At 43.8% G+C, this 19535-nt stretch overlaps 2 long non-coding RNA genes across 2 annotated transcripts in view; one reads left to right on the top strand and one right to left on the bottom strand.

Moving 5' to 3' along the window:
* LOC310825719 overlaps positions 1 to 19054 on the top strand; it is a 35772-nt gene extending 16718 nt beyond the window's left edge. The window contains exon 3 of the long non-coding RNA XR_014555482.1: positions 18925 to 19054. This is a non-coding gene — a long non-coding RNA (uncharacterized lncRNA). The remainder of the gene's footprint in view (positions 1 to 18924) is intronic.
* LOC310825673 overlaps positions 2344 to 19535 on the bottom strand; it is a 29278-nt gene continuing 12086 nt past the window's right edge. Inside the window, exon 3 of the long non-coding RNA XR_014555424.1 lies at positions 2344 to 2851. This is a non-coding gene — a long non-coding RNA (uncharacterized lncRNA). The remainder of the gene's footprint in view (positions 2852 to 19535) is intronic.

Below are 19535 nucleotides of genomic sequence, written 5' to 3'. Positions count from 1 at the left end.
AGATTTGACCACAGGTTCATCTAATCCAGGATGCTGTCTTCAACATTAGCTGGTTAGATGCTCCCGGGATGCTTACATGATGGAGACAACCATTCCAATTTCCCAGAAGTTAGCCCCATTGAACCAACAGGATTTACTTCCAAATACACACATAGGATTGCATTGTTAGTTTTTACAGAGCATTCATGGATTCCAATGTTTTTTCAGACATGTTCTGTGATTATTTTTCTGGGTTGATGGAATATAAAATAAAGTAATAAAACAACAGCAACATACATACATACATACATACATACATATGGACATACATTTGCAGCACCAGCTTTTCCAGTGTGATTAGACAAAGTACTATTAAGCCTTATTGGAGCTCCTTTGTGTTTAATAGGACATTTCCCAAGTACAGCTGCTGCCAGTTTTATGGTTTATTTATGAGTGTCGGGGAGGGAACTAATATTGAATGGCCTATTAATTGCCCTTGAATAACCCTGCTTGATTGCCCAGTGTCAGTTTCTGTTCCTATGACAGAGAGAGGGAGTAGAAGGCTTTGATTCTCTTTGCTTGGTTTTCTTTCTTTCATTCATTTTTTCCTCCATGTTTCATTCTCATTTTTATAATGATACGGTATAGTTGTCCAGTTCCGCCTGAGCTTGGAGGTCACAGGGGAAACAGGCAGAGTGACCAGTCTATGCCAAGGTCAAGCTGAGAGCAGACAAGAGCAGGACCTTGGACAGCTCCAGCAGAGCCTTGTTCTCTGAAGCTACAGGTAAAGTGAAGCATCTTCAGGTGTTGCCTCTGCAAGGAGCTAGAGCACAGGTCGACAAACTAAGGCCCGCGGGCCAGATCAGGCCCAATTGCCTTCTAGATCTGGCCCGCGGACGGTTCGGGAATTGCTGCGTGGATCGCCAGTGCGTGGGTCGCCAGCATGCGTGTTCTTTCCTTCTCCCTCCCTCTCCCTCCCACGGCGGCGCTTTTCTCCTCAGGGGCGGAGCAATCTTGTCCCACGCTGGGTGCTGTCGACAGCAGGAGTTGGCTCGGCCGCTGCCTGCCTCAGCAGGGCAGCGCTGTGAAGGGGGTGTGTGATGCCGGCTGCCGCTGCGTTTTCCTCCTGCTCCTCCTCCCTCTCCCTCAGTCCGCTCCTCCTTCCTTCTCCATGCCCCTTTTCCAGCCGCTTCCTTGCTTGCTTTCTTCTTTACCGCCTCCCTCCATCCCTCCCTCCTTCATTCCATGGCGTTCAGGTGGGTTGTTGCGGTGGCTGCGGCCACTGCTTGCAGGTTGGCGGGCGTCTCTATCTTCTTCTCCGTGGTGCCTCTTAGGAAGCAGCAGCAGCAGCAGCAGGTGGTGGGTAAAAGCTCCGGCAATGCCCCGGTTCCCCTACCTCTGTCCATGGCTCCTCCGCTGGGGCTGCTGCTTCTGTCTTCACCAGCCAATGCAGCCTCCTACCCTGCCACGGCGCCTGGCTGGCTGGAGAAGCCCACCTGTAGCTATTGGGACGACAACTGGGACAGGTAAAGTGAAGCATCTTCAGGCCTCTTTGTGGACAGATGAAAATCGTTCTCCCCCCCCCCCCAATATAGTCCAGCCCCCCACAAGGTCTGAGGCACAGTGGTCTGGCCCCCTGCTGAAAAAGTTTTGAAAAAGTTTTATGGAGGTTGGCCAGACCTAAGGTATGGTAAGCTCTGCCTCCCTGGAGGAACCAGTTGGCTGGTTAAATGTCTCTCACCCTATTTTGCAGGGAGACAGATAGTGGTGGGGCTGTGTCGTTTTGTCAGGAAGGTCCCCAGTAAGGTACAGGAGGTAGCCTATATGTCATTCTCATAAGAGACCTCCACCATCCATTGCAAGATTCTTGGTTGTGAGTCATGACAATTATTCCACTATTAAAATTATAAGAAAAAAATTGAGAGAAAATCAGTAACTAAAGCCGTCTTCTCCTCTGGTCAGCAGAAATAGAAACCGACCCTGCAAATTTTCAAGGGGAAATGGAGATACACTCTTTAACACTAATTTTCCACCAACTCTCATATGAAAGCAATGACATGTAGGAAACATTTAGCCAGTGTTTCTGAGACCCTTTGCTAAATAGGCTCATCCGTGAACAAACATTATAGGATGATATTGGCCATAAGGAAGGGCAATGCTGGATGATATACAATAAATGCTTGTGTGGGAACTACAATTCAACTCTGTTTCACCTAAATTGTGGGAAAGTAATGCCTCAGCGGCAGACTAAAGGGCTGTAGAGTATTTTTTTTAAAAAAACTAGATAGGTTCAAACACATATTTTTGCTAGATCTGGAAAGCTCATTATAGCAAGGGTATCATTATAACATAAGGAATCCATGTCTGTGTTCAAGAAACCTATGTGGAACCTATGCAACTCTGTTAGTACTAGTAGATCTTGTTGTGTTAGTGGTGAAATGAGTGGAGCTCATTGGAACTTCCCAGGATAGGATTGTTTACCCCTAATCCTTCTCCTCCTCCCTTTTTTTAAACATAGGCTTCTTATAGCAAGAAGATGAAATATGATGATTTCCTTAGGTTGCAATCCTGACCATGCATACCTGGAAGTAAGCCCCACTGAATTCAAACAGACTATGAGTAGACATGGCTAGGATTGTGCTGCTAAATTTTATTTTATTTTTTTCCTTTTAAACAGAAAGTCTTCTTTTGAGGCTAGTTCTTACCAGTACATTTCAGTGTGGGCTGGAGCTTCTCAGTCATGCAGACCATAATTAATATCTTTTACATTAGAGCTGAACCACAAACCACAGCTTTAAAGTATAACTTTTTGAAATCTTGATCTGGCAGTGTTCACCAATGAGTACTTTTGTACCATGGAAGTTGAATGGCCCTGCAAATAAGATTAAGCAGAAAACCAAAGCAAATAACTTGCAGTTTGGAAAGCAGAAGCTGGGCCTTGGTTAGAAAAAAGACTGCTCAGTTTTAACAAACTCTATTTAAAAAGTCAGAACTGTCCAACAAGTGGAAACTCTGTGTAATACTGTTTATTTGAAACCTACTTTATTGTATCAATAAATTAACTCATTTAGATGTCATTTAAGCTGACCTAAATGAGAACTGAAGCAGTAACAACCCTGGTTTAAGTACATATTGGATCCTTAAACTCAGTCATAGCAAGCCTCACTCAACCAAGAAAACTAACAAAACCAACTGTTTGCATTCTCCATTTGTAACCAAGGAAATAAAGACACATATACTAGCATTGCTTTCACTAATTCTTGCTCCCAAATTGAGGGTTCATTTCACACTTAACATGAAATAACTTTGCTATCTAACATAAGTTTGCAGCACAATCCTGCACATGCCTACCTCAACTCATTAAGCCCAAGGTTTCCCAAACTAAGCTTCCTAGAGTAAAAATATATGCCTGGAGGCTGAGTTTGGTCAGAATGCAGTACACACTTCCAGAGTTAATGCTAAAGACATTGCTTCTAGTAAATGAGCCACCATAGCTGCTAGAGGGTCATGAAAATGTGTGTACCAGGCTTTTTAGACTCATCTACCCATGTACTAGGGACATGGGTGGCGTTGTAGGTTAAACCACTGAGCCTTGGGCTTGCTGATCAGAAGGTCAGCGGTTTGAATCCCTGCAACGGGGTGAGCTCCTGTTGCTCGGTCCCTGCTCCTGCCAACCTAGCAGGTCGAAAGCACGTCAAAGTGCAAGTAGATAAATAGGTACCGCTCCAGTAGGAAGGTAAATGGCATTTCTGTGTGCTGCTCTGCTTAGCCAGAAGCGGCTTAGTCATGCTGGCCAAATGACCCGGAAGCTGTACGCTGGCTCCCTCGGCCAATAAAGCGAGATGAGCACCGCAACCCCAGGGGTCCCTTTACCTTTCCCATGTACTATCTGAAACCAAAGGCGTCCATTGGTTGCCAGATGTGAAATATGTTGGCATTCTTTTCAGCTCTCTTACCCTGCTAGTAGAGGTATGTAAGCAGAGACTATATGGCCATCTGTCAAAGATGCTGTTGTTGCTTCCCACACTGCAGATTCTGCATTCAGCAAGAGGTTGGAGTAGAAGAGTGCCAACATCCCTTCAAACTCAGATTCCCCAGATGTAAATCCTTCCCCCAAATTTCAATAGAATCAAAGTTCATGTAATTTACTTAAAGTAGGGATTTTAAATGAGTGGCAGTTAGGAAAGTGTTGCATTTTGTCATTTGTTATCTGCGGTTTTCTCTGCTTTTGCTCCCATTCCATAGCTCAGTGGGGATTTGAAGCCGAACTTCCAATTGTTTAAACCATGGGTCGGCAAACTAAGGCCTGCGGGCTGTATCAGGCCCAACTGCCCTCTGGATCTGGCCCAGAGACGGTCCTGGAATTGCCGATGGATTGGCATTATCGTTCGGGCTGTGCCATTTTTTTTTCTTCAGGCGCCATTCCCCCCCCCCCCCAAGGCAGCGCCCGCTCTGTCCTCCTGGCCTCTCTCCACCCTGTGGAGGAAGGGAGCTGGGCTTTGATGGGTGCCAGCCAATCTGAAGCCTCTCCACCCGCGGGCTGAGGCGCAGCCCAGACTCGCCACCCGACCGCCGGCCTCTCCATGCAAGGCCGCGTTGTGGGTGCGTCACGGGGCTTCGTCTGGAGATTGGTGCGCCTGCTGGCCTGGAAAGGAGAGGCGGCGGCAGCTCCTAACCGCAGGCAGAGCAGAGGAGGAGGTAGGAAAGCAGGGGGAAGGGAGGGGCTGGGGGAGAGGGGGGAGACAGAGAAGCCCCCCCCCCCATGCTGCGTGTGTGCGTGCACCACAAGGTCTGAGGGGCAGTGAACGGGCCGCCTCCTAAAAACGTTTGCTGACCCTTAGTTTAAACTCGGCACTGTCTCCACAGTACCATATATCATAGCTGTCAACGTTTCCCTTTTTAAAAGGGAAATTCCCTTATTCTGAATTGGATTCCTCGCAATAAAAGGGAAAAGTTGACAGCTATGCCATATATTTTGGAAGAAGTTCAGGCACACATATATGCAGGGCTTTTTTTCAGCCAGACCTCAGTTCCAGCAACTCTCAGGTGGCCACCATTGCCATTCTAAGAGAATGAGGGATATGTGTATGGTGAATTCCAGCACCTCTTTTTCTGGAAAAATAGCACTGCATAAATGTGATCTTGATTTGAAATGCTCATATTGAAGTGTCTGGTGAAATGTGGACTCTGTACACATACAGGTCTGCTGCAGCATCCAAACCTGAATTGAAGGTAGAAATCTCAGAAGAGAATGTGCAGGTTTATATCTGAACTATGGATATCACTAGAACTATGGTGTTCTCTAGGAGAAGGCACCCATAATATGTTGCAGTGTTGGTATTATCTAAAAAAAAGGTTGTTCATTTGAAATCAAGGATTTCTGGTAACTCTGGACTCAACTCTAGAGCTTCAAATAAAATGTTTTAAGTGTGTTTTAAGTGTAGTATACAGTGTGACACTAGATGGTGAGCCTTATGGAAAATTCAATGTATTTTTAAAGACGCCTTTTTATATATATATATAAAAGCATATTCAGAACGGTTTTTATATGTGTGTAGAGCTAGGGACCTGGATTTGTAGCTTGCATCTCCCTCTGGCTCTCTTGCAGAGCACAGATAACTATGGCAAAATGCAAGAGTTTCCTAGCTGACAGTTAGGAAGAATACCAGATGCATATTCACAGGGTAAACTTCTGTGGACAAACTCTACTCTCTGGCAAAGGAATAAATGTCAAGGTAGCTTGGCAAACTCCTTCAGTCTCATTCCAAAGATACTATCTCTACCTTCTTTTGTACTTAGTTAAGGGCCTAATGATCTTTATGGGGGAAATTTCATTAGATCCAAACTAGAGGTAATCCCGACTTCTACTTACCTGGGAGTAAGCCCCATTGAATTCATTAGGAATTACGGCAAGCCTTGTGTTACTGTAATTACTGAGAATTAAAGTCTTGCTGACCACCTTCAGCCCCCATCACTTTCAATGTGTGTACTCTAAATATGACCTATCCTAATATTTATACGCTACAGGTAAATACAATGCAGTAGGACTTCTACGCAGACTGTGTAGAAAAGATCCTGGGGTGCTTCCACACAGGTGTTTATTTTAGGATCGGTGCTCCTCTTCAGGCGTGCAAGCTTTTTTGCAGTGTACATATGACATCATTGTTATCAAAATGCCAGTCTGTTATTTTCCTCCCATTTAGAACTTGCACATGTTACCCCTAAAAACACAACTAGGTTGTTCTTTTTCTCAGTTCATATTGAAGCTGGGGTTTTTTTGGGGGGGGGGGTGGCAGGAAACACATCAAAATGCAGTATTTCATAAGAAACTACATGATATATAAGGCATAGATATGAACTGGGTCTAATGTCCTGTATTCACCACTTCCCAAAGCAGCAGATGCAGAGGAACGAGTGGGGGTGTATACAGCCTTAATCTGGACTGACCATTTCCAGAAGAACTCTAAAAGCTTTTTTAAAACTGTTGCCAATGCTGATTGAGATATTGGTGGGCATATTTTGGGATATGAATATGAGAATTATTCTCTGCAAGCAGGTGGCCTGGAAAACAAAGTACCATATATGAGATCATAGGCTGTTCCAGAATCATAGAGTTTCAAGGAATTTTAGGATCATTTAGCCTCTCCCAGCTTCTCCATCAACAAACAAGTAAAAATCACATGCTTGTGAACAGCCACAGCTTCATCTGCTTGTTTTAGATACTACAATTCTTCGCAACATGAAGGATTATAGTGAATATTCCCATCTTAAAACCTCTCAACAACAAATCCTAAATTAGCAGTGGGAGACATTCCAAGGCTTTGCGTCAGAAGAGAATCACAGTATTCAGAACTTTATTGTTTTGGACATCTCTCAAGATCAAGCTGTGTGTGTGCGCGCGCATGAGAGAGAGGGAGTGTGTGTGTGTTCATGTTTTGAAAGAGGCCAAAAATAATCTTTTTAATGGAATATTATTTATTTCACTGCCCTGCAGGCAAAATATATTGCCTGATATATTAGATACCAAAGCAGATATGCACTAGAACTGAAAAGGTCGTATCGAATTCCAACTATTTATATCAGGAATGTGCTAGCTTTCAAATTTGCATAACCAAAGGGATGTCTGCCAGATAAATATATGGTAATCTACACACATATATTAATAATTGTTTTTAGACATAGTACCAAAAGAACGTCTGCAATTACATTGTTGTGTTAATAAGGGTACACAATTAATGATTCAGACAGCATGATAAACACTGAATTAATAATTCCTTTGGAACATCCAGACCAGAAATGCTAGTAGCTATTCAGTGCATTCTAGTGAGTAAGTGATACTTGGCAAACTCCGTGTTGAAGGCTTGATCTGAGTCAAGAAACTGCTTTCTGGAAACAAGCAAGGCCCCAGGATTCAAAGTCTTAACCAGGAGGAAGTAGATGAACTGTAAAACTCCCAGTGAGTTTGGATGTTTGGTACAGTGACCTGTCATATTAGAAATATTCAGGCATTTCCTGAATGCTAACAGTTAAGGAGATTGGTGGGGTGATCTCGGGAAGGAGTTCCAAAACACAGGTACCACCATTGCCTTTTGTGGAATCAGATACCTAGTGGCCACCAATTCCTAGGGAGTGCAGACACCTAAAGTTACATACTCAACTGGGTGCCAGATGCTGCAAAGCCTGCCTATGGAAGAAGGATGACTCTGGAATAAAGGGATACTCATAAGTAAGCTACTCCTCACTTGCAGACCCAAGAAACATTGATAGTACACAGCTGTGCTATCAGACTGTAACTCTGGTCCTGATCCACTCTTAGCTGCTCTGCCTGTGAGTCATCTGGTTGAAGATGTCAGCAAGGTGTTGGCTCTATGGTGATGTTGAATGGAATGTCCCTATTTTAATCTTAGGAATATTGGAGCGTATGGGTCATCAGAACTCTGATCTCATCTTCAGGTAAGTCCTATCCAAGCAGACACGGATGATGGATGGATTAATCATTGATCTCTGTTCTGGTACAAGGCCTATAGTAAGTTCATGGAAGGAACTCTTGAGAGTCCCATGAACTGCAAGAAGATCAAACGTATCCATTCTTAAGGAAATCAGCCCTGAGTGCTCACTGGAAGGACAGATCGTGAAGCTGAGGCTCCAATACTTTGGCCACCTTATGAGAAGAGAAGACTCCCTGGAAAAGACCCTGATGTTGGGAAAGATGGAGGGCACAAGGAGAAGGGGACGACAGAGGACGAGGTGGTTGGACAGTGTTCTCGAAGCTACCAGCATGAGTTTGACCAAACTGCGGGAGGCAGTGGAAGACAGGAGTGCCAGGCGTGCTCTGGTCCATGGGGTCACGAAGAGTCGGACACGACTAAACGACTAAACAACAACAGTGTAATGCTCTAGAACCCATGCTACTTTTCTAGAAAAAAATAGGTGCTGGAACTCACCACAAACACATCTCTTATTCTCTTATAATGGCAATGGCATCCACTGAGAAGTGCTGGAACTGAATTCCAGCGAGTTCCCACTGGAAAAAAGGCCCTGCCTAGAACCAAGCGTTCCAGAAAACTAAAAGTCTGCTCTCAGTAGTCAGCCCCACTGATAAAAATACAATAATAAAATAATAATAATACAATAAAAAATACTCAGCCCCACTGATAATAGCTGTCAAATTCTGGCAGTCATCTTTGAGAATTCCTGGAGAACAGGCGAAGTCCCGGCAGACTGGAGGAGGGCAAATGTTGTCCCTATTTTCAAAAAGGGGAAAAGAGAGGACCCAAATAATTACCGCCCAGTCAGTCTGACATCAATACCAGGGAAGATTCTGGAGCAGATCATTAAGCAAACAGTCTGTGAGCACCTAGAAAGGAATGCTGTGATCACCAATAGTCAGCATAGATTTCTGAAAAATAAGTCATGTCAGACTAACCTGATCTCATTTTTTGACAGAATTACAAGCCTGGTAGATGAAGGGAACGCAGTGGATATAGCCTACCTTGATTTCAGCAAGGCATTTGGCAAGGTGCCCCATGATATTCTTGTAAAGAAGCTGGTAAAATGCGGACTTGACAATGCTACCACTCAGTGGATTTGTAACTGGCTGACTGACCGAACCCAAAGGGTGCTCATCAATGGTTCCTCTTCATCCTGGAGAAGAGTGACTAGTGGGGTGCCACAGGGTTCTGTCTTGGGCCCGGACTTATTCAACATCTTTATCAATGACTTGGATGATGGACTCCAGGGCATCCTGATCAAATTTGCAGATGACACCAAACTGGGAGGGGTGGCTAACACCCCAGAGGACAGGATCACACTTCAAAACAACCTTGACAGGTTAGAGAACTGGGGCAGAACAAACAAGATGAATTTTAACAGGGAGAAATGTAAAGTATTGCACTTGGGCAGAAAAAATGAGAGGCACAAATACAAGATGGGTGACACCTGGCTTGAGAGCAGTACATGTGAAAAGGATCTAGGAGTCTTGGTTGACCACAAACTTGACATGAGCCAACAGTGTGACGCGGCAGCTAAAAAAGCCAATGCAATTCTGGGCTGCATCAATAGGAGTATAGCATCTAGATCAAGGGAAGTAATAGTGCCACTGTATTCTGCTCTGGTCAGACCTCATCTGGAGTACTGTGTCCAGTTCTGGGCACCACAGTTCAAGAAGGACACTGACAAACTGGAACGTGTCCAGAGGAGGGCAACCAAAATGGTCAAAGGCCTGGAAACGATGCCTTATGAGGAACGGCTAAGGGAGCTGGGCATGTTTAGCCTGGAGAAGAGGAGGTTAAGGGGTGATATGATAGCCATGTTCAAATATATAAAAGGATGTCACATAGAGGAGGGAGAAAGGTTGTTTTCTGCTGCTCCAGAGAAGCGGACACGGAGCAATGGTTCCAAACCACAAGAAAGAAGATTCCACCTAAACATTAGGAAGAACTTCCTGAAAGTAAGAGCTGTTTGACAGTGGAATTTGCTGCCAAGGAGTGTGGTGGAGTCTCCTTCTTTGGAGGTCTTTAAGCAGAGGCTTGACAACCATATGTCAGGAGTGCTCTGGCGGTGTTTCCTGCTTGGCAGGGGGTTGGACTTGATGGCCCTTGTGGTCTCTTCCAACTCTATGATTCTATGATTGTATGAATAAAAATCTGCTACACAAATGAATCAACTTGAGCTTTAGATGTTTAGTCAAGTGCAAGGACAAAAGCTTGTAGCCCTAAAAACACATATTCTCCCAGCAACCCACAGGGGGGAAATTGAGGCAACTTCCCAAGACGATCATGTGATTCCTGCTGCCTGCTTTGAATTCCCCCTGCCCACTTGTGACCAGAAGTTTTCAAGTGTCTCCCTTTGACTTTATAGGCTTCCTGGGGGCTTTTGCTACTGGTGTGTTTAGAGCTCACTCCATCATTTCCTTTCAAGAGCTGCCAAAAATGGCACTTTGGAGGAAACAGATGGGCTGAGTGTGGCAGTTAGAAGGCTTATTATCACCCTGAAATCGTTTCTATAGCAACTAGAGAGATGCTGGATCATTGGTCTACCCTCCTACAGGAGTAGGTGATGGCTCATCAGACTGGCAGGTATGTGGAAAAAGCTCTGGGCACATCCTTCCACTCCTCCCCAAAACCTATTTTTAGATGGCCACGGAGATAAAGTAAATGCACATTCATACATGGCCATGCCCAGGGGTTTTTTTGAGCAGGAACTCAGGGGAACAGAGTTCCCTTACCTTTTAAAAATTAAATAATAATTATTATTTTTGTCTGGGGGGACTGGAACAGTTATAAACCAAATAACTGAACCAAAAATTCACCTATATCTGTAATCGATAAAGTTGTGGCTATTTCTAATCCAGATCATTGTCTGCTTGAGTATATTAATCACATCTTACATTTAGCGCCTCTCTCTCTCTCTCTCTCTCTTTCTGTATGTATGTGTGTGTGTGTGTGTCTCACTGTGACTGGACCTGCAATGAAATAACCAACATTCATTCATTTATGCCCCCATCCCAAGAATCTTGTGAACTATAGTTTGTTTAGGGTGCTGGGAATTGAAGCTGTGTGTAAACTTCAGTTCCCAGGGTTCTTTGGCAGGGGGAGGAGCCATGTGCTTTAAATGCCCTTTACATGTATGGTGTGGATGTGACTTCAGACAACCTGGCAACCACAAATCGTGCCTCCAAAATGTGGAGGTGCCTCAATTCCAACTCATCCTGCTAAGCCAGTCTCACCAAGCCAGTCTGATGTGGTTGGGAAGGGAAATTTATTAGGAGCTTACTGTTGACTCCAATGGACATGTTTATACCTCTGCCATTTCAGGGAACTCAATGTGGTGTACATGGTTTACCCCTCCTCATTTAATCCCCACAACAACCTTGCGAGGTTAGGCTGCGAGGCAGTGACTGGCCCAAGGTCACCCAGCAAGCTTCAAAGACGAGTGAGGATTCGAACCTTAGCCCAGCACTCTAACACTGGCTCTCAATGGATCTTTGAGTGCTATTTCTTTCCTGCCATGACACCACCTCCAACCATTTTCCTTCCTATGCAAACATTGTGCTCCTAGCAATTCTGGAGAACAGCCTTTACCAAAGGTGTCATGGACTTTGAAGACGCTCGAACTCAGGACAAAAGGGAGAAACATGCTAAGAGGAAGGCACGCTTGGCAAACTCTCACCATGATCAACTCCTGTCTGAAAACATATGCCTCCACTGTGGAAGGATGTGTGGACCCAGAATTGGCCTCCACAGTCACTTACGGACTCACTGTTAAAACCATGTTCATGGGAGACAATTTTACTCAGCTATGAGTGATCGGCAAAGAAGAAGTGGTCATAACTTGAAGGTGAGATCTACATGACTTTTTTTTTTTGGCAAGTAATGCCCTTGCTCATCTTGTAGCAAGTCGTCTTGTTATTCTAGATCTTTCAAGTTTGACTGTGGTTATTTTTTTACTTTGAGCAACAATGTAGATCTCATCATTCCCAATATATTCCTCTGCCCCACCTGCTGTTCTGCTTGCCCCTTGCTCCAATATCAAATCCTTTAATTTTGCTTCCTCTTAGGAAAAGAAAAAAAAAAAGCCCAGTTCTGTTACATTTAATATGAGTTTCTTTACTTGCTCTGTACCCTAAAAAAACAATGTTTGATTTTGTAAAAAGTTCCTGACTCCTTCAGGGTGTAACACAAGCAAAACACATTTGTAGGCAAAGAAACAACAGCAGTGAACAACAGCGCCGTGTTGTAATGAACCATTGTTTATTTACTATAACATTTAATTGCTCAACTTTAATCATAAATGCAACATCATGTTATTCGTCAGGAAGACCTTTTGCCTGCTTAGCTGAGTCATATAACCAAGCCACATATTTATAAGTCTATGAAGAGGTGACCATTCAGTTGTCTACGGACAGTAGCTTGAGCTCCAGGAACAAGAGGGCAAAAACTTGTGCCTCACTTTCATGGGTGATGCTTAAACTGATTTTAAAGTACAGTAATCTAAATTTGCCTTCAGTGTGATTGCTCACCTGTCTTGTCTCATAGGCATACACTGTCACAGTGCTTCAAATAACACCAGGGAGACTCCTGTGTGACATTGCACAGTGATAGAGCACTGGCGTTGCATGGAGGTTCCTGGTTCAGTCCCTAGCATTTCCTGGAAAGGCGGGGAAAGACCCAGACTGAAATCCGAAGAACTGCTGTCAGTCACTGTTGACAATATTTGACTCATTTGACCCATGATCTGACTTAGAATTGACAGCAAGATGTCGCTGGGCATATACCTGGGCGAGGGCATTTGCAGTCATTGCGTATCCATTTCCATATGCATTCATTATATTTCTATGCGGCTTTTCATTCACACAAATCACAAAGAAGCTCACAAACAATAAGTAACAATAACATAGTAGAGCATCACAATCACAACATAAATAATATAGAATAGTGTTTTCCAATCTTGGCTCTCCAGCTGTTTTGTACTACAACTCCCATCATTCCTAACTAGCAGGATCAGTGGTCAGGGATGATGGGAATTGTAGTCCAAAAACAATTGGAGACCCAAGGTTGGGAAACCCAGATATAGAATAAATAACAAATAGCCAGTAGAACAATGGCAAAACTAACTGGCTGTAATGGTGATGAGAAAGGTATGTTATCCATTGCTCCCAATCCCAGTGTGACAGAAAACACCCCACAATCATTACATAATAATGTATAAAATTGTGAGCAAGCTCAGAGTAGATGGATGGATGGACTGAGAGGGAGACAGGTGACCCACATTCATCCACTACTTCTCCCCTTAAAACTAAACCCCATTTCCCCTTTTCCAAATGCACATCTTAGCACAGCCACCAGCTGGGCTAACTAAAGCTTTTAGCTCCCTTGTAAATAATAAACAGCTGATGGATGTATCATTTCCTCTTCCACTAAGGTTGCAAATCTTTTTCTGCAGGCTCTTAATGCCTACAAAATCCTCGCTGTTAAGAGGCTGCTCTGCCCACGCAGCTGTGTCTGTGTCAGAGGAATAACATGTTCCCTGCTGTATCGTGTATAGTTTTTCTTCTCTAGCAAGAGGCAAAATGAAAGCTACTCAAAAGCAGCTTCTTGATCAGCATGAGAAATATACATTATAGACAGCAGGGTGATCAAAGGGGTATGTGCTGATTCATTGGCTATATTCATCTAGAAAGGTGTGTGTGTCACGTGTACAATTCTGACAGCTATTACAAAGCCTTAAAAGGGTTCTAGAATTGTTACATACTGTAGGCCGTGCACTGAAAAAATGAAAGATTTATTAAAGAACAAAGTCATTACGGATGAAAAATCAGCAAGGATGATTTTTTTACCATTCAAGATGCTGGGGAACAGGAAGTGTGGCTGACTTACACTTCCTGCTCTCTATGATTCTTTATCATATCTGAACTGGAGATTGTACAGCCAGCTTCCCTTGCACTAAGATGCACCAGTGATTCCTACATCAGAAGCATGCACACATATCTCAGCTGAGAAGATGCATGTGCTTCATTTTGGACATTGTACAGAAGCAGAGAGAAGAGGAATAAGCATTAATCACTTATACTTTCTGCCCCTTCCCCAGATGTCAAAGGAAGGGTACCCTCAGAGAATGGTGGACAAACTGAGAGCTTAGAAGCCTGCAAGATAAAGAACATTTCTTGAAAATGGCCTGTCTGGCCAGTCACCTTCCTTTTCTGCTGCAAAATTTTGAACTACATCCCAGATTATCAGTAGCAGGATCTCCATCTTTCTATATGATGATTTCTCCATGTGCCACATGGATGTAACCAAAACATATTTAGATTGAGAGGGAGTTGGGTGTTCAGATTTTTCAGAGGTTCTCAAACTGTATTCCTAAGAAGTTTATTGGGGGTCTTCAATGATAACATTTAGGGTAGACAAATGTCTCTGAAAGGCAACCACTGCTTCATTATAAAACATCTCCAGAGATGCTCAGGCCCAGGGGAATGTTAGATTATAGATTGACACACTCTTATTTTGCACAGAGGAAGGGCAAACCCCAGAGACTTGAGTGGCATTCGGTGTAAAAAAAGCCCCAAATCTATTGGCACTTGAGGTGGTCCAGCAAACATGCATAAAGTTTAGGAAGAGGTAATGAAGGTAATTTCTTACATAATGGCTGTAAAGGTAAAGGGACCCCTGACCATTAGGTCCAGTCGTGACCAACTCTGGGGTTACGGCACTCATCTCGCTTTATTGGCCGAGGGAGCCGGCGTACAGTTTCCAGTCATGTGGCCAGCATGACTAAGACGCTTCTGGCAAACCAGAGCAGTGCATGGAAATGCCGTTTACCTTCCTGCCGGAGCAGTACCTATTTACCTACTTGTACTGTTGTGCTTTCGAACTGCTAGGTGGGCAGGAGCAGGGACCGAGCAACGGGAGCTCAACCTGTCATGGGGATTCAAACCACCGACCTTCTGATCGGCAAGTCCTAGGCTCTGTGGTTTAACCCACAGCGCCACCCTTGTCCCATAATGGGTGTACTGGTGCCTTTAAATCCCAAACTGTGACTTCTATCAATTACTGATGAGTTGAATAGATTTAATATGTAAACCACTTACAATTTTTCTATTAGTAGCTGCTTGTTTGACCATATCAAAGGGCTGGAAGGAGTCTTGGGTTTTTCTTTAAATAATTGGTTCAATGGTTATTCTCAGTTCTGTGAAACTGATTTATAAATTAAGGGAATCTTGGGGGGTGGGCAGCTACATCTAAGGATTTTACTTCCATTTGGTAGCAATTTATTGCTTATATGGTAAGGCCAATCACAGGGATATCAAGTCCTGATGAACTATGGCTTCATTTGGTATTCATAACATTTGTTTTGTATTCTTCCTATATCAGGTCGGTTTTTGTTGTAACATGTAATTCATTGTGCAGTCCCATGAGAATGTATTTTATGAGGTAATGGCTGTGAGGCTTGGGTTTGTTTGTTTTTTAACTTTCCCTTCATCTTCTTTATATTTTTTAAATTTCATATTTCTTATCAGATTGTGATTCATAATAGTTTTTTTTTAAAAAAAAACACCTCCCTAACCCACCCTGGAATTATCATCTTTGCAATGTTGAAGTCACTCAATAGGCAAACAGTGATTTTGTGATGGTTCCCAGAGGACAGGAAGTTTGAAAAGAAAACCACTAGTTACAGGGAAGGAGGCAATGCTTTTAAGTTAAAAGGCAACAGCACACCCACTTCTCATCCTCTTTGCAAGAGTTCTATAGGATGGGGAAAAGGAGATACCATTGAGGCATGAGAAGCAGAAGGGCTGTTAAAGCTATAGGGATGGTGGGGCTACCAGATTTCAACGCAAGTTTCTTCCATGACTCCTCCAGTGGAGTCCAGTAACACTGTGACTATAAAAGGTAAAGTATGCTGGTAAGCCACTGGAGTCCTGCAGTATTCCTGCGGCCTATCAGATTGTTTGAATAGGGTAGATAACCACTGGACTAAGCTGCTGTGCGTGCACATCCTGCTGCAGTAGTTAATTACCATGCCCTCGCTTTGGCATGCAGATTGGGAACAACCCCTTTCTTAGACAAATAAATATATGTGAGTTGTAAAGATTAATAGGGGGAGAGGAACGGGCGGACAGGGAAAGAGATCTTGGTTATAATCAATACCAAGTAGCAAAGTAATGCCTTTTCTCAAATACCTTATACGGCTATAGCCAGCCTTAGTCACTTCTTGCCAATTTATGTTCCCTTTGTGTTGGTGCCATGGCAACTCCTCTCCGTTTATTGTTGGCATGCTTGACAGAGGAGTTCTCGGAGGATGAATTCCTTGACCTTCCCAGATGCTGCTTATTTGGAGTTCAGAAGATTGTTTCTTTTTATAGGCAGCAAGTTAAATTGGGATTTTCTTACATATGCAAATAAATCAGCTTGCCTCTGATCCACCAACCTGCTCCCCCAGTATCTGCCGCTGCTTTATCTAGGATTTTTGCCGTCGTCTGAAATGAATATATTTTTTTAAAGGAGTGTGTCTAAAAGCAGAAGTAATGTTGGATTTATGGTTATGATCTGACTAACAAATATTGTATGCAAACCGCTCAGGTAATTAGGAGTCTGGATAAACAGGAGTGCTATGCTATATAAGGAGGGACAGCTTGGGGTGGGGAGTGCAAAGGCAATTGCAGGAATAATGAAGTATGGCTAGATGAGATATATATTAGATGCCTAAGTCCAGATTATTGCAAATATCTGGAACATGCAGGTGCAGAGGTAAATACTGGCATATTGCCAACAAGCTGCTTTACCTGAAGGAATGCAGTGGATCTGAGTTTTATAGCAGGCCCTGGCTTAAGAAGAGACTGTTTGGGATCATCAGAGTCCCAAGATCAGGAGCTAAGTTCTCATGCACAGTATCCTGGCTCCATCTTCATATATGATTTACCCTCTCTCAGTTAGTCACTTGATGCCCTGGACTCCTGGTTTCAGACACATAAGGTTCAAGTCAGGGGTGTGGAATCTTTTTCATAGAATAATAGAATTGGAAGGGACCATGAGAGTAATCTAGTTCAACTCCCTGCAATACAGCATCTTTTGCACAGTGTGGGGCTCAAACACACAACCCCCAGATTAAGAGTCTCATGCTCTACCAACTGAGCTATCCCAGTTTTAGATTTTAAAAAAACTTAGGGTATGTATATACCATATGTATATACCATACAGTTAAAATATATTTAAAGCAGCCCAAGGAATCCAGGGACCTGCCATTTCCTCCTCACAGAGATACCTTTTAACAAACCACGATTCCCAGGATTTGGGGTGGGGTGGAGAACCTGCTTTACAGGTGTGCTGTGTATGGACCTTGGGGACCACATTCTCACCTGGACAGCCTTCTGGGGGCTGCGCACCAGAGGTGAAACAGTGAGCAAAATCCATGAATGTAAATTTAAACTTTGTACAGTAGGCTAGTTTCTATACCTACTCACACCAACCAGACAACCAAGGGGCCAAGAACAGACTGCAGCCAAGAAAAAGCACTAATGAGAGGTATGAAGCAGGGTCAGTGAGGGGTTAGGCTGAGGAGATGTGGTCTGGGGAAAGAGTCCCAAGGCTCATACAGAGAGAGCTGGAGAGCTGCATTTGGTCCCCAGGCCTGAAGTTCCCAATCCCTAGTTTATGTTATGTGGAAATCTGCCTTACATGAATCACAATATTGCTCCATCTAGCTTAGCACTGGCTACACTGACTGGTAGAAGCCCTCTCATATTTCAGACGGAGGGGTGCATTCACAGCCCTATCTAGAGATGCTGGGGACTGAGCCTAGGGCTCTCTGCAAGCAAAGGAGATGTTCTACCATTGGACTACAGCCCTTTGGTTCTCCTACTGAACTACAGCTAGAAGGAAAGGCACTTTCTTTTCCCCAGGAACACTCTTTATTGCTACAGTTCTGGGGGAAACCCAGCAGGGCTTAGCAACTAAGCCAGTCATGAAAACCGTGAAAAGCATGGGAGTAAAAGAGGCAGGAGTGGAGATCTGGACAATTTAGTTTTGACAGCACTAATTCTGGACTGGGCATTCTGTATCAAGGGAGTGGGAGTCAGACAATGCTTTGGGTAAACCCTGCAAGGCCTTGAGTCAGGGCAACGTGCTCATCTGGGGAGAAAGATGACCTGTCTGGCGTCTCTGGCAAAGCCTGGAGAACACTGGAGTTGACAAATATCTTCACGGCTTTCTTCAGATACCTTCGGCAAAATTCCAAGCGTTGAACTGACCACTGGAAAACAGGAATCCCTGGTGGGAGAGTGTTTACATTGAAATGAAGTGTTCTCCTGTCTATAAAATCGCTCCATTGCTTTTAATCAGCTGTACCCACTTAACTTTATTACAAATATTGTCACTGAATCTTCAAACGTTACTTCAAAGGGCCACAAATAAAACAGAAGACATTTTCTAGTGGGTTAGTTTGCTTCTTTACTCAGCATTCAATGGCCCCCTGGTGCCAGCTCTGTGAACTGCAGCTCAAGAGCCGAATCCAGAGCTCAAAGACTGGAATAGACTTTTGGATCAAACAGCAGGTATTTGTGAAAACAAACTACTCAAGGCTTATTATTACAGTTACCTCACGGTCAAAGCTATAATTTCTTTGCTCAATCCATGACATCATAATCCAAACCAGTTTTTTACTTTGCTTTCTGGACCTTTTTCATTCATAATTGCCACATAAAGATTCTTCTCCGCTCAGTCCTATGCATGAGTAGAATAGGGCTTGCTCCCAAGTATGTGTGGTATTTCAGCATTAGTCTTAAATTGTTGTTTAAAGACAAAATACTCCTGTCCTGATTCACCCCCTTCCTTTCCGCCCAAGGGAATTTATTTAAGGTATTTATAAGCCACTCTTCATTTTATCAATTCCAGTGTGGTTTGCAAATAGTTAAAAAGACTGACTTCCCAGCTTCTTTTCCACACTCAGTATCCCCCTGCCTTGGATCTTGCACTTATCCTCTTGCTGAATCCTGTGTGATTTGACTCTGCACCACCTTCCTGCTCTCCACACCCTGCTTCTTCTTCATTCCAAATCCCGGACGTATGACATCCTTCAGTGGTTACAACTCCTTCCTTCACCTCCTGCTCCAATGAATGAGATAAGGTGGGTCGGTGTAGTCCTTCTCAGCGGTGGTTCATCTGGGATAGAGATTCTCAACTCCCCCAGACCCACTTGAACATTGCTGTACTGGAATGCTGTACTTCAAAAAAACCCACACCACCAGTATATTTGAAAGTAACCTTAAACCCACTGAGGCTTATTCCTCCTGCGCAAGATTGTAAGATCGGGAATTCTAAATGGAGGTATCCATGGTGACAATTGAAGCAGGGTGCTCTTTTATTCTGAATTTCTTATTTCAGAACACTTTGTCTCTGGCAGGATCCAGTGGGGTGGGAGCACAGCAATAGCTTTCCAGCAGGAGAGTCACTACTGCTTAGTAGGATGGGGAGAGTCAAGGTGGTGCTGTGGGCACATCTGTGCTGTCTGTAAAGCCCTGACCTCACCGCCACTTCCCTCTCCCAGTAAGTAGCAGTGGC

The sequence above is a fragment of the Podarcis gaigeae genome, assembly GCF_964106915.1.
Source record: "Podarcis gaigeae genome assembly, chromosome: 10".
Taxonomy (NCBI): Eukaryota; Metazoa; Chordata; class Lepidosauria; order Squamata; family Lacertidae; genus Podarcis; species Podarcis gaigeae.
The sequence above is the reverse complement of the archived record's forward strand: the minus strand, read 5'-3'. Positions and strand labels throughout refer to the sequence as shown.